The 13,530-nt window shown below is 48.6% G+C and overlaps 1 protein-coding gene and 1 long non-coding RNA gene across 3 annotated transcripts in view; one reads left to right on the forward strand and one right to left on the reverse strand.

The window, feature by feature from the left end:
• Positions 1-282: 282 nt before the first annotated feature.
• The window catches only part of LOC114057364, a 29,970-nt gene continuing 16,722 nt past the window's right edge, over positions 283-13,530 (reverse strand). The window contains exons 2-3 of the long non-coding RNA XR_003571198.1: positions 1,199-1,273; positions 283-314 (exon numbers count right to left, since the gene is read on the reverse strand). This is a non-coding gene — a long non-coding RNA (uncharacterized LOC114057364). The remainder of the gene's footprint in view (positions 315-1,198; positions 1,274-13,530) is intronic.
• The window catches only part of SNAP25 (synaptosome associated protein 25), a 58,575-nt gene continuing 50,638 nt past the window's right edge, over positions 5,594-13,530 (forward strand). Inside the window, exon 1 of one of the 2 annotated variants that reach the window (XM_027883539.1) lies at positions 5,594-5,739. The gene's annotated coding sequence lies outside the window, so the exon portion shown is untranslated. The remainder of the gene's footprint in view (positions 5,740-13,530) is intronic. The other variant, XM_027883538.1, reaches the window with a different exon arrangement.

The following is a 13,530-nucleotide window of genomic DNA, read 5'->3' on the forward strand; positions in this document are numbered from 1 at the left end:
TCCTTTGCATATTTAAGTACAAGCCATCCTCTTCAGAAAACTTTGTTATTTCATTGAATCAAAGCAATTAAAAAAAAAAGGGAGAGGAAAAAGGTCAACATCCTTACTTTCAGCTTCCCAAGTCACTTAATCTCAACTTGGATTTGAGCTACACAACCAGACAGCAGCACCAGTTGTTACATCAGGGGTTTAGAAGCAAATGGAAAGGAGGAGGTGAAGCAAACCCAGGAGACAGTCAAAAGGAAAACATCTCTAAAGCTCCCCTGAATTGGTGACACTTACCTGTTTGTTCCATTTTATGCCTCTGGGTCTCTCTGAAATAGAGAAGAGCAATTATAAAGTGACCCACTTTCCTCCTGTTTAGTGTAAGGAGGAAACAGGGGGAAGGGGAAGGAGGGGAGGAGAGGAAGAGTTGCAAAAGGATAATATCAAAGGGGAGAGAGAAGGGGGGAAGGGGAAAAGCAAATCCTCACAGAAGGTTGGAGGGTAAATTGTGATGACCCAGTTTAAAGGAAGAGCAGGAACTAGACCTACTGACAGCCAACACCTTCCCACCCACTCTAAGGAGATGAAACAGTAAGGGAGAGGAACAAACTCAGGGCTTACAGCATTTCTTCGGGGTGCAAACCCCTTCCTCCAGGACAAAGTCCACGCAGCTGAAGTTCCCCACCAAAAGAAAGGGCCCCTCCCATCATCCCTTTTACCTGGGTAAGGGAGGGGCGGAGCAACATCCTGGTGGGGATGGAGCAAATCAGGGCCAGGTGTTAAAACTTAAGATCCAAAGAACTCAGGCAGTTTGCAGTAGCCGAGGCTGCCTCACAGGTGAGGCTGGGAGGCACATCAAGCTGCCAGGGAAATGGACAATCATTCTCCTTGTAAAGACCCGAGAAGTGGCATCACATGTGCTCGAGTCAGAGGCAATCACTCGATTGTCCTGATGTCATGATCCAACGTGGCAGCTCTAGCCTTCATGTTTTGGTTTGCTTTACATTTCTGTCTTTTGCTTAAAAGATTAGTGGTGTTTCTATTTCCCTCCTTCAGACCCATTTGCCTCACTCAGTATAATCAGGCACAAGTGGAATGAAGTCGGTACTCGTGCACCACTTCACACTATTCAAAACTGATTAAATAAATACTGTAACAAATACATGTACTGTGTGGTTGACAATTCTAACCATAAAGGAAGGAGTAGCCGCACCCTCATCTCCAGGTGGTTTATTAAAAATCACAAGCCAGCTTGTTGAACTCATCACAGCACCACTGATTACAAAGCCTGCAAATGAAGGGAATTGCAGTTCTCAGTTCCAAAAGTCTAGGCACAGTTTTAAATTGCCTGTGTTTTCCTGTAAAAAAAGCAATATCCCCCGAAAGCATGACCTTGTTTATTTTAATAAAGCAGGATAGTGTTAAATGAAAAATGGAGTTTAACCCTTACCTGCTGTCTCTCTCACGGGCACACAGAGATACCTGTGTTTATACCCCCTTTCTTCTGTAAAATATAGACCAAGTGATCCTACTCCTCCCTCCTTCTGTGTCCAACATCTTTGTGACTCTCTCTGTGCCTACTCAGACTTGGGCAGAGCCTTCTTCTCATGACAGTTGAGCTTGGCCTAAGTCTCCACTTGGCGAGGTTTTTGGAGACCTCAGACCAGCCCTACCTCCAGGCCAGAATATAATTGCTATTATATTTATAATTATAATAATTATTCCATGATTATATTGTGACAACTTCTCCTTTACACATCAGGCAAGAGATGTTAGAGCCTGGCCTTGCTGGAAATGACACAGTCACACTGGAGTGTGTAGCTGTGGGAAGGACCCAGCCAGGGCAGAAGAAGGTGGGGTCAGCTCTGGAGACTCAGACTCATCAAATATTTAAGTCCTGGTTGCTCTTTAAGCGACTAGTTGGGAATCAGGTACCAAAACACGGGGATCTGGCTCTGCACATCTAAGCGAGTAATCAGGAAATCAGGGGGGACTCAGCTCTGAAGGCTGATGTTAAAATCATATTTTAAATGTCTCTATTTTTGAACATAAGCCTCAGAGGAATCTTGGCTTGGCTGGAAGTGGAGCACCTGATCATAGACAGGTCCCTAAAAAAGCCCACAGCTTAACTGCATATCTAGAGATCCTGAAACTGCAGGGCAAAATCAGGCCCAGCCATTCCCTCAAATTGAATCAGAAGCAGCCTGGGGCACATAGATGCAAGTACTGATGGTCAGAATCAGTAGTTACATAAACAGCAATGAACGACAGAAAATAATTGGGAGTTCTGCATAAAGAGCTCGATCCTCAAAATGTTCTTATCACACGGCCCATAACAGACTAGGGCATGCCTTGGCACCCAAGACTGGAAAACAAGAAAAGTGGAGAGGCTGTGAAATGTTCAGGGCCTAAGCAGGTACATTTTTCCTCTCTTTTTTGCTTTATGCCTAGTTCAGTCCATTCCCCAGCCACATACTTGAGGCACAGATGGGCAGTGCTGAGCTAAACAAGATATTTCCCTCTCTGCTGAGAAAAAAATAAAGAATGGAAATGTCTGAGGAAGCTGGGGGAAATCAAGGCAGACTTGGTGTTACAACCGACTCCGGGAGCGCCCAGGAATTAACATCCAGGACCTACTGGCACTGTCAGCACTGTGGTGTTTTGTTCACTTAGCTGCCTCCCAGCCTTGTTTTGCAGCACCCAGGAGGGTGTGTTGGAGGCTGAGGGTGATGCTGTGACAGCCAGGAAACTCCCACTGCCCACAGACCTCAAATCGTGGCCAAAAGAAGGGCTGCTCCTTCCTCCTCTGAACTTGTTGCAGGCTCTGCCTGCTCTGCCTTTTGCTGGCTCCTGGCTGGTAACGTGGGAACCCACATCATGTCCCTCTCATACAGCTAAGTGTGTTCCCTGTCTCATTATTCATGGGCTGTGCCCACAGGTACCAGTTGTTCAGCCTGCTGAATATCTGCCTGAATAATTAGGAATGAGCTGAATCATTCTTAGACCAAATTCCGGTTTTCTATCTCCTCCTCCCTCATTTACAGGCTTTGCTTCTCACAGCTCTCCTGTGCACAATGTGAAATGAGTGTGCAAGTACTGTGGGAGAGAGTAAAAAAAAAAACAAAAACCCCATGTACTTTTTCCTTTTTGTCTTTTTTTAAACCATCCTCAAAAGACGATCAAGAATCAGCTAAAATTGCTTAGTAGCACTTATTGCGACAGAAATCCTAGTGCTTTGGTGCAAAAGGCTGCCCCCCTCTGCATCTTCCAGGATAGAGGCACTCGTGCTCCTGAATGACACAGGATATATCCCTTCCCTCACTCATTTTCAGAATAACTGTAGGAAAGGTAGTTGTTCCTACTAAGCTTACTGGGTGACGTTTATGATCTATTTAATGATTTTGCCCTATGTTGTTTTATTAAAGTACGTGATTTCTGCTGCGGCAGAGCTTGAAAATGAATCTTAAATTGAGCACAGTTTGCTCACTGGAAATCTACCTTTTATCCTGCTCCCACTCCCTCCCTGCTTTCCCTTCCTTTTTTCCATCCCTTATCCCTCTTTCCCCAAGTTATGCTGCATTTTATTTTGCCTTCACTGCATTTTCCTCCCTGGCTTTCGATAAAAGGAGCCAAATTCATCCCTGCTGGTATCCAATGGACTGAAATTCTTCTCAAAGGCGTTATTGGGCTGAATCCAAACCCAGCCAGCATTGTGCAGTGCTGGTGGCTTAGTCAAAACAGCAGTTTATAATTTTCCTTCCCTTATCTACCGTTAGGATGAATTATTAATAAGTACTAGTATTGCTCCCTTCAAAAATCATACTTTATTTCAAAAGCACCTATCAGACAAGCTGTCTGACTGAAAATTCCTTTTTAACTTTCCGCGTGTGCTTGGAACTCGCACAGACAGCCTGGCTCTCAGATCGGGGCTCGCTCTGGGATTCCTCCTGCCATCTGCAGTGCACACCTAACCCGAGCGCTGGGCACGGTTAACCCGTGCGTGAGCCGGCCGGGAAAGGTTTGTTTTCCCAAATTGTCGTTTGTGACGCTAAATCTGCTTCCTAGTCAGGCTGCTGTTCCGGATCCCTCACCTGGAGGAGGGGGGTGTCTGCACAGCGTTAATCTGATGCTGCAAGTCTGTGTTTACAGCCCTTAAACCTGACAGGTTCCCTCCTTCCCTGCGGTTTCCGTGTGCACAGCTCATTAGATACTCTAATGCAGCAGGAAGCCCCTCTTGCCTGAGAATTCCTTTGCCGTATATTTAGCAAACTTTTGACTGCTTCCCTTCAAATGAGACTGAAGGACATATTTTCGTAGGAGAGGGTGAGACTCACAAAGCACGATCTACAGTCACGTTTTTCTGTGGGGAACTACAGAGCAGGGGAGGAGGAATCACCCGCAGTTCTCTCTCCTTCTCCCCCGCGCTTTCCCTTCCCTCCCCTCCCCGTCCCTCCCCCACGCCGATACAACCATAACACGAGAGGAACGCGCTCCAAAATACAGCTGCATCGTCTTCCCTCTCTTCCGGTTTTCCTTGCCTTGGCAAAAGGGGGAGGGATATGATGAGGATGGAATTATCGCTAATGCGGGACCGATGTTTTGACTCTGTGTCATCCACAGACTGTTTAGAAAAGCCTGTACCAGGGTGTCGGAGTTAAACGCAGCCAGTGCTCGGTTATTGCTCACAGGAGAGGCTCAGACAGGGGAGAGGGAGGCATCTGTAGGTCTGGATGGTTCCATAAATGAAGGCACCAAGGCTTGTGGCATGACCAGGGAAAGGATGGCTGAGGTTACGAAAGGGAGCATCGCACTTCGGCTGCAATCCCAATCCTTCATTAAATTCTCCATTAAGAGATAAATTTTACAAACATACACGGTTTTGTATGAAATGAAAGGATTTCCTCCCCATTAGAAATCACACTGGAGACAGCTCCATTTGCTCCAAATTAGGTACGCTCTGAATGAATATTTTAATTAATCCATGATAAATCAGCCAGGCTCTTTCCTGGAACAGAGCTACCGTTTCCCTCCTCGGCAGCAGTGGGATGTGTTCCCTCTGCTCTCTGAGTGTAGGTGCCCAGGCTTTTGTTTATTTTTAATTTCTCTCTTTTTTTAACCTGTCCCTCAAATGATCAGTTACAACACATGCCCTCATCCATGGATTTCCTTGCGTTTGGCTGCTCCTACTTAGGCGGGAGGAGGGGGGAGAGGGGGGGAATAACCAGATTAACACACCCAGACCCCCGGCAGGACATTCTGAGACATAAAAAGAGGGGAGAAGGAGGAAGAATTCACACATAAAAATAGAAGCCCACGTAGATTGGCCATATATGGAGTACCGGGGACTTCAGAGGGATACCCTCTTCGGACCACCCCTTGGCGGAGGGAATCGCTGCTGCGGGAGGACCCCTCTCCCCCCTCCCCGGCCCAGCAGCGGGGCTCAGCCCCCTGCCCCGACCCCGGCGGCGGGGAGGCGGCGGCGGGAGGCGGCGGGGCCGGCGGAGCGCGGAGCGGTGCGGTGCGGCGGCGATGACTCAAGCGCGCCCGGCCCGCTCTGCCCCCTCCCGCTCCCCCCGCCGGGGACGGCTATTAAAAGCTGCTGACGTAGGAGCGGACGGCCATCTTTGATGAGGGCACGGCTCCCGCTCCATTGAAGAAGGAGCCCCGCGGAGGTCAGCAGCGCCTGTCCTTGCCTCCCGGCCAGCGGCCGCACCGACCCGCCGACCCCGCCGCGCCGCCCTCCCATCGGAACAGGTAAAGGGGGCACACCACGGCGGGCATCCAGGGGATGAACGGGGGGGTACCAACGAAAATGAAACGGAAAAAAAGGGATATGTTTAAAGAGGGACCCGTTCGGCTGTTTTTGTTTCCATCCTCCGGGCTGCTGCGGGCATGGAGGAAGGCAGGGAGAGGGGGGTAATCTCGCCGCCAGCCTCATCGCGGGCTGCCGGCAGCCGGGCTGTGCCTCTCGGCCGTGCGGGCGGCGGGAGGCCGGCGGGGAAGGGAAGGTCGGAGGAGAAGGGGAACCAGCGCCATTCCCAGCTCGGAGCGGGAGGAAGGGTGTGCGGACGCTCTGCGCTGCAGGGCCGGACCGGGCTGTGCCGCCCGGGGCACTGCAGCGCCCGCACCGCGCCGGGGCTGCGGCGGCGCTTCAGCACCGCGGACAGCGCCGGGGCCGCGCCGGGACCGGGGGGGGATATCCGTGTGTGTGTGTTTGTGTGTGTGTGTTTGTGAGTCTGTATATATATATATATGTGTGTGTTACTGCCTGTGTGTATTACTGCCTGTGTGTGTGTATGTATATATCTCTCTATATAAATATATATAAATATTTATATATCTATCTATCTGTGTGTTCAGCACCGCGGAGAGCGGCGCGGGAGCCGCGGCGGAGCCCCCCCGGCGGCCGCGGGGGCGGCCGTGCTGCAGCGCCCTGCGGCTCCGCGCCCCCCGCCCCGGGGCTGCCCCCCCGGACAGACCCCGCCGCGCCGCACGGGATTGGGAAGCGATTCCCGACTCGCTCATTCCAGGACAGGACCGCGGGCAGGAGCAGTTGTGGTTGTGCAGCGAACTGGGCGAAGAGGGGGGGAAATAAAATTTTAAAAGAATAATAATAATAATAATAATAATAATAATAAAAGGCAAATAGCTTTAGTTCCTGAAATTAATGGGCGCTTGGCACTTCGACCCCTCTGGCCGGCGAGGTGTTTGTGTAAGGGAACCGGGGCGTTATGTAACGCGTAGCCCGCGGGGTCCTCCCGGGGCCGGGCAGTGCCCGCGGGGACGACCGACCGCCCCCCGGGGCTTCCCCGCGCCCGCGGCGGCTCCGCGCTCCGGCCCCTCCGCGCCCTCCCCTTGGCGCCGCTGCCCCTCGGGCGCCTCGGGCACCCGGTGCCGCGGGCTCCGCTGCCCCTGTGCGGTGGGGCGAGGGGGGGCTGAGCTCCCTCCCGGCCCCCCCTCCCCGCTCTCCGCGCTGCGGAGCGGTGCGGAGCCGCCGCCTTATGTAACGCGGGCTGCCCCGTCACGGCTCCTGGCCACGCTCCCCCGGCGATGTTCCCTCCGCCCGTCCTTCCGCTCCCCGGCACCGCAACCTCCCCGGACCCCTCGGTGCGGCGAAGTTGGTAACTTCGCTGCTTTTTCTGCGGGGCGAATAAACAAGGGGAGAAAAGGGGGATTGGGCTGCGTGTCCAGACACTGCGCTGCGTAGCTGCGTCAAAGCGGGGCCGCGGGATCTGCCAGATTTACGTGCTTGGCTTGAATAATTGCTGCTGGTTTCGTTCCCAGCTGAAAAGCGGGGGCTGAGGGGGGGCTGGTCTGCGGTGCAGCCCGGGGGTGGCGGAGCAGCCCCACAGCCCGTACCCGTCTGCTGCCAGCCCCGGCCGCAGCATCCGCAAGGACATGCCCGTCCCACATCCCCTACCTCGTCCCAGCTCTGGGCATGGAGCTGCTCCCACACCGACCATAGCAGCATGAGGATGGTGTGGGGCAGCCGCCCCTGTGGGTGGCAAGGGAAGGGATGGAGCCATACGGGAATTGAGTGCTCCGAGGGATTGTAGCTATAGGAAGTGAATCTCTCCTAGGCCCCCATCTCCCTGCATGTCCCCGCATCATGGGCAGGGACTCCAGTCCAGGGAAAAGCAGCAGTGGTTTTCCATTGCTGCTGCGTAGCGCAGAAGGGGTCAGCCAGGAGGTGACCACTGAAGAGTTTGATCCTTCGGATGAGTGCCAAAAAGATAACAGAGGTGACCAAACCAAAGGTGCAGGCAGGCCTGATTTGCAAAAGCAAAAGCTTGAGGCTGCCTCCGAAGTCAGGAGGAGTTGCAGAAACTCAGCACGTTATGAAACAAAATGCAGCTGAATAGCAACCCCCAAATAAATGCAGCTTAACTTTCTTTCTAGAGCTAACTAGAAAATTAGAATGGCATTTCCAAGAGCCCTCGGGACCAGGCTCTGTGTCCACTGAACTCATGGGGGCAGTGAAAGAAAGAACAGCAGAATCCAGCCAGTACTGAACCCTCAAAACACACCTAATGTAGATGCAGCTCCAATTTGCAGATTTATTGCACTGGAGGTGGGAACTGCTTTTCAGGTCAAGGGAAAGCTTTTCATTTGTCTCCCTATGCTTTAGGTATGGCAACAAATAGCAAGATTGAAGTGCTAAGGCAAATAAAAGCATGGTCTGTACCTAATGCTTGCACTGCTTTAACTGAGAGAGGTAACAAAACAAAATACTTTCCTGTCAGCGTGAACAACTTCAGCGATTTTTATGTCTGTGTGTCACAAGGCTACAGCTGCTGCATTTGTAGCAACCCTCGGGAAAAAATGGAAAGTATATGGCACGGTGTAGGGCTCACTCTTTTTAATGATTTCTCCTCTCAGGAATGAAGGGAAGAAACTGTTTTTCCTTTGCTTTGGCTCGTTGTCACACAACTACTCTTTTTCTTGTAATTTTTCTCAAACCTCTGTCATAACTCTTTATAACATAAGGATGGTACTTTTATCTGCACGTATTTATACACACACACACGCACTCATTTCAGAGATTTCTGGGGTTCTGAGCTGTAAATGCAGACTGACTTTGCAGCTTTCCCTGGGCAGAACGCATTTTTCTGTCTGTGGAGTTTCATGCCCTGCTACCAATGCAGTCACCTCTGGGCTGGGCCAGTGCCAGGCAAGCTGTAACAAGAGACTTGTTCAACCGTTTTAGAGCATCCAGCAGAGACAAGAATAATGCTTTGCTTGAGAGCTGCAGCAGGATGCAGATCTCGGGCGGATCAGGATTACCTCTAGGAAGCTGGACTTTGGAGCGGGCACCAGGGTTCATGCATCTACTCCTGGGAGGGCTGGATATAGTTTGTTGAGGCCATAAGTTGTCAAAGAGTAGTTTATTTCTTTTTAGCTCATTATTTTTGAGCCTTCAGTGATATCTCTCACTCTGGCTTTCTTGCCTACTGACCTTGCAGATTTAGCTTGCTGCATCATTATTGCAACCAGCAGTTCTCCAAAACACACAAGTGATATTCCTGGTTCTTGTCTGTCACCCCCTTGTTACTCCCTCCACAAATGCTTAGATACACACACTTCCACCAGCAAAATCTGCCTCTCATCAGATCACACTTTTCAATACGCTGTCCCACATCCCACTAAATTTTCTAGGACTTTCCTTTCCACCAAGCACAAAGACAAGTCAACTTCATAGGCTCAAAATATCCCCTCCTGCTTTGTGATGGCCCCACGGCTGACACTGTGAGACTCAGAAGTGGAATTGAATGGCCTAGGGGGAGTGTTTGAACTACTTGCCCTGTTATTTTTAGAGGGAAATTTTGCTTTGCCTTTATGTCTTTCATTTTGCTCACTTGCTTCATTTTCCTCATCTTCGTGCTGAGCTGCAATCCTCTTTTGATTCCTGCTAAAGACCACCAGGATGAAAGGCACACAAACTCAGGCATTAGGACCCTGATGATTGTCGACTTCTGATTTTGATTATTCCAAAGAGTCTAATCCAAAGTCAGTTGAAATCAAGGAAAATACTTCCCTGCACATCGTTCTGTGGGACTTGCAACTGAACATTGAGGAGTTCAGGTTTTTCGAAGGGAAGCAACTGCTGAAATGTGCTGGCACTCAGTAGTTCTAAAGAGAATGCAATCATTGCATTATAACCTTTTTATTTTCTTTCTTTCTTTTTCTTTTAATAATGAGAGATATGGTATCTTATCTCCCTCACTGGAAAAGGCTGAATTCTACTGCAAGCGCGGGGAGGAGAAGAAGGAAATACCAAGTCATTAATCATGGCTGTTCCTGCCCTTCGAAAGCTGAAAGTTATTGCTGACCAATCTCTGCTCTGTTTGGCTACTGAATAGATTTTTAATTTTTTTTTTTTTTTTTTAGAGCTAACAATGCTTTAGTTCCCCCTTTTTTTTTGAAATGGGATTTAAGTTAATATTGGGCCCCATTGTTAATTAGTGTGATTAGCATAACTGAGTGCTGTGCTACACCGCAGGCAGATAAGCTCCCGAGCTGGGACTCCCCATTCGTATTTTAAACCCGAAATGGGTGTATTTGCTGAAGGAGCAGCTCTTCTAAAAACAGAAGTCACTTGAAATGCCATCTTCCCCCCCCCCCCAAACCCCTATTTTTCCCCAGCCTGGTTCCACTGTCAGAGTTCCTCAGAGCTGAGGTGCACACAGTCACTCTGCCTCCCCAGTGGTGACGCTGAGCAGCGATGAGGCAGCGCAGGAGGAATCCTGCACGCTGTGCCTCTATTTCAGGTTGGGTTCTGCTGCACTCTGCTGGTACGTAACACCGGCAGAACTTTTTCTGTGGTGTAAAACCCAGGACACAGCTGAGCTTTTCCCTCAGTTTAGAAAAAGTCAGAGGTTCCTAGCAGTAGGCATGTGTTTTCCTTTCAAGCTGGGAAGTCGTGTGAGGTTTTGCTGCATTCCAGTAAATACGCAGGAAAACGATGCTTCTTCCATCAAGTGTTTAAGGCAACATTTCTAATGTTTGAGACATAGAACTGGTAGATTAGAAGCATAAAAGGAAGCAAAGCCGTCTCACTGTACATGTTTCTAAAAGAGGGGAACTGCTTTTATATGTTTTCACTGTAATTATAGTTTTCTTTGTGCTTTTGATAGAACAAAGTTATTGTGCCAGAGTTTACTGGTAGAATCCATGAGCAAAATGATAGTTATCATAGCCTGTGTCAGTGCTAACAGCTCAAATTTATCCTAGATATTACAGGAGGATGCTTCACGGAGGTGACTTTGGAAATGAATGCAAGATTTGCTATTTTTTACTCAAAACCTGCCCGTTATCAGCAAGGTGCACATACAAGGCACTGCAGAGTGCTTGGTAGGGCACGTTTGTAATTTTACATTGATCACTTCCATCTCCCACATCTTCTCAGTAGCATTCCCTGTCTGAAAATGCCAGGCAGCAAATCTCCAAAGGCTTTCACAGTCACTAGGCTGTCAAACACACCAGAAGACTGAAGTGAGGAGGATCTAAAGGCTCTGATCACTTCACAGCTCTGCTGTTTGTCATGATGTATTTATTTGTTATATTTACTCTCCACTCAAAGGAGAGGAATTCTGATTCTGAATTGCAATACAGTTGTAGCAGAAGTAGTAATTTTGTTTTTCCTTTCGTATAAACCAGTTATTTGGAGGATATGCCAACCTTTCCTTTGGTTCTTTTTACCTCTCCTGGAAATTATAGTTCCCAGTGGAACTGTGCAGATGCCAGTTCCTTGATCTGCCTTACAGAGGTAAATATATTTCCTCCAGCTACTCTAAAAACTTCATGAAACAAAAGTATACTTCAATAGAGCTGATCTGTCAAAATAGTGTTACCATTCATTGATTCCTTTTTTTAAACAGGAACAGAAGCCTTCCCTGCATATTTAAGCCTCTTTTAAAATAAAAGATCCTAAAATTAGCTTCACCGTGCTTTAGATGCAAATGGAAGTTTTCTTTCTCCTCCCTGCTGTAGTATTTTTTGGTTCAGTCTGGTCCTCATTCACATCCTTAGGCACCTCACCATTCACCCCAGAGGGATTTAGCCAGGCTTGCACTTCTGCAGGCACCAGGGAATTGCTGGTTCATTCAGCTCCTGCCTGGAGCCTCTGCACCATCCGTGCCCACGTGGACACAAACCCCCCCGAGCTCGGCGCTGACCCCGTCAGCCACCGACATCGTTAGGAGAGAAATTTCTGTTCTCTGTTTATTAGGCACAGATATCTCTTAGGAATAATTTGTTCTCACAGAGAATGGTAAAAGGCTCTTGCAATTTATAGAACTGGAGAAGTTCAGTAACATCTGAACCTCAGATATTGTGGGTTAGTGATTAAAACACTGGAGCTGCACCCAGAATATCTGGATTCACGTGCAGGTCTCACACATTACATAAATTTAACCTTTGTCCAGTGCCTCAACTACCTCCATCCACAGAAGAAAAAAATTATATCAAAACAACTTCTAGTTTGCATTCCTCAGCTTCAGATGTAGGATAAGTATCTCCTACCTTTGGAAAGATATTTTTATGTCTATTAGGACATAGAGTTTTCCACTTCCCGGGGTTGCTGATGTAAGGATTAATACCCCTAAAATGCAGTATCCTCCCAACAAAGGTGGTTATCATTTACTTATCATTTGAGGGGGTGCTACACATGATTATTCCCTTCAGGCAATAATAAGTTAGTAACAGGCTTGACTGGAAGGTGCCATATAAACCCAGATTTTTCATATTACATTCATGATAATAATGGAAGAAAGTGATCTCAGACCAGAAGGTAGATGCAACATCCTCACTTTTGATCATGCCTAACACAAGACCAGGAGTTGGCCAGAGCTGTGCTTTTTACCAGAGCTGTGTTAGGGCTGTGGGGGAGAGTGGGATTGAGTTCTCTCCCTTCAGCAGCGCCGGTTCCAAACTGCTAACGCAGCAGCTGAATACACAGCCAGGGACATTTGGTGAGCATTTGAACATTTCAGCCAAACGTTTGCTTTTCTGGAGAGTATTCACGTGAGTGACACTCAGGTGTGTGAAAAGCCCTCAAGAAACAAAGTAGGGGATGGGAACCCAATTAAATTGGAATTCGCTGCCTGACTTCAAACAGCCGTAGAAGCGTTTGTCTTAATTGCTCAGCCGTATGGAGACAGGTACCGGTGGCCTGGCCTTTTGGAGGATTTCCTACCGGTTCTTTGCCATTGAAAACATGTTCTTGGAATATGAAATTCCTGAAATTACATGTCTTGTGTCATACCAATGGCAGGAGCGAGGGGCAGGAAGGCCAGCAGCAGCACAGGGTTTTAAGATGGCGCTCGGTGAACGCACGGAGGGGATTATATGACGTAGCTGTTGGTGGTCACAGGAGACTAGACCTGAGAAGTCTCTTCAAGTCTGGTTTTCCTAAGAGGTTTTCTTATTTAACAAGAGAAAAGAGAGGAGGGGGAAAAAAAAAATAAAGGCCTGGGTGGTTCTTTGCCGTGGCAGAGGCCTGTCGGTTTAGTTCATTTTAGAGATGAGCACGTCAAGAGACAGTGGAAAAAACCCTCGAGGCACCAGGAGTGCACTAAGTGGAATTGAAAATGCTCTAGACCGCCTTTGTAACGCAACAGTAGGGCCATCTGCAGGCTTTAGGTTTTCAGTATTAGCAAAGAGGTTTTATTATTTTAAATCGTTGTGTCGCCTAGTTCCCTTTTTCTTAATTAACTGCTCGAAATAGTACAAAACAGCTGCTCCTGAAGCAAATTTCAGGCTCCGAAAACTGTTTTGTAAGCCTAGTAAACAAGAACAGGTGCGCACTTCTAACAGGCTGGCAAATAAGAACACCTGAGAGCTGCAGACGTCACAAAAAAGGTGTTATCTACTGTAGTACCCCAATTTCCAGATTAGTGCCCAGGGCACTTAAGGTTACAGTATTAAGCAGGCTGATCAATGGTAGCATGTGACAGAAGAGCAAAGCAGCATCCCTCATCCTCTGGAGGCCTCAGTAAATGCACTGCCTTTTTGGTTCTTGGAGTTTGGGGTCTCCTCCCAGCCCTA

The sequence above is a fragment of the Empidonax traillii genome, unplaced genomic scaffold, assembly GCF_003031625.1.
Source record: "Empidonax traillii isolate 1590-97213 ecotype Southwest subspecies unplaced genomic scaffold, ASM303162v1 scaffold128:size1411021, whole genome shotgun sequence".
Taxonomy (NCBI): Eukaryota; Metazoa; Chordata; class Aves; order Passeriformes; family Tyrannidae; genus Empidonax; species Empidonax traillii.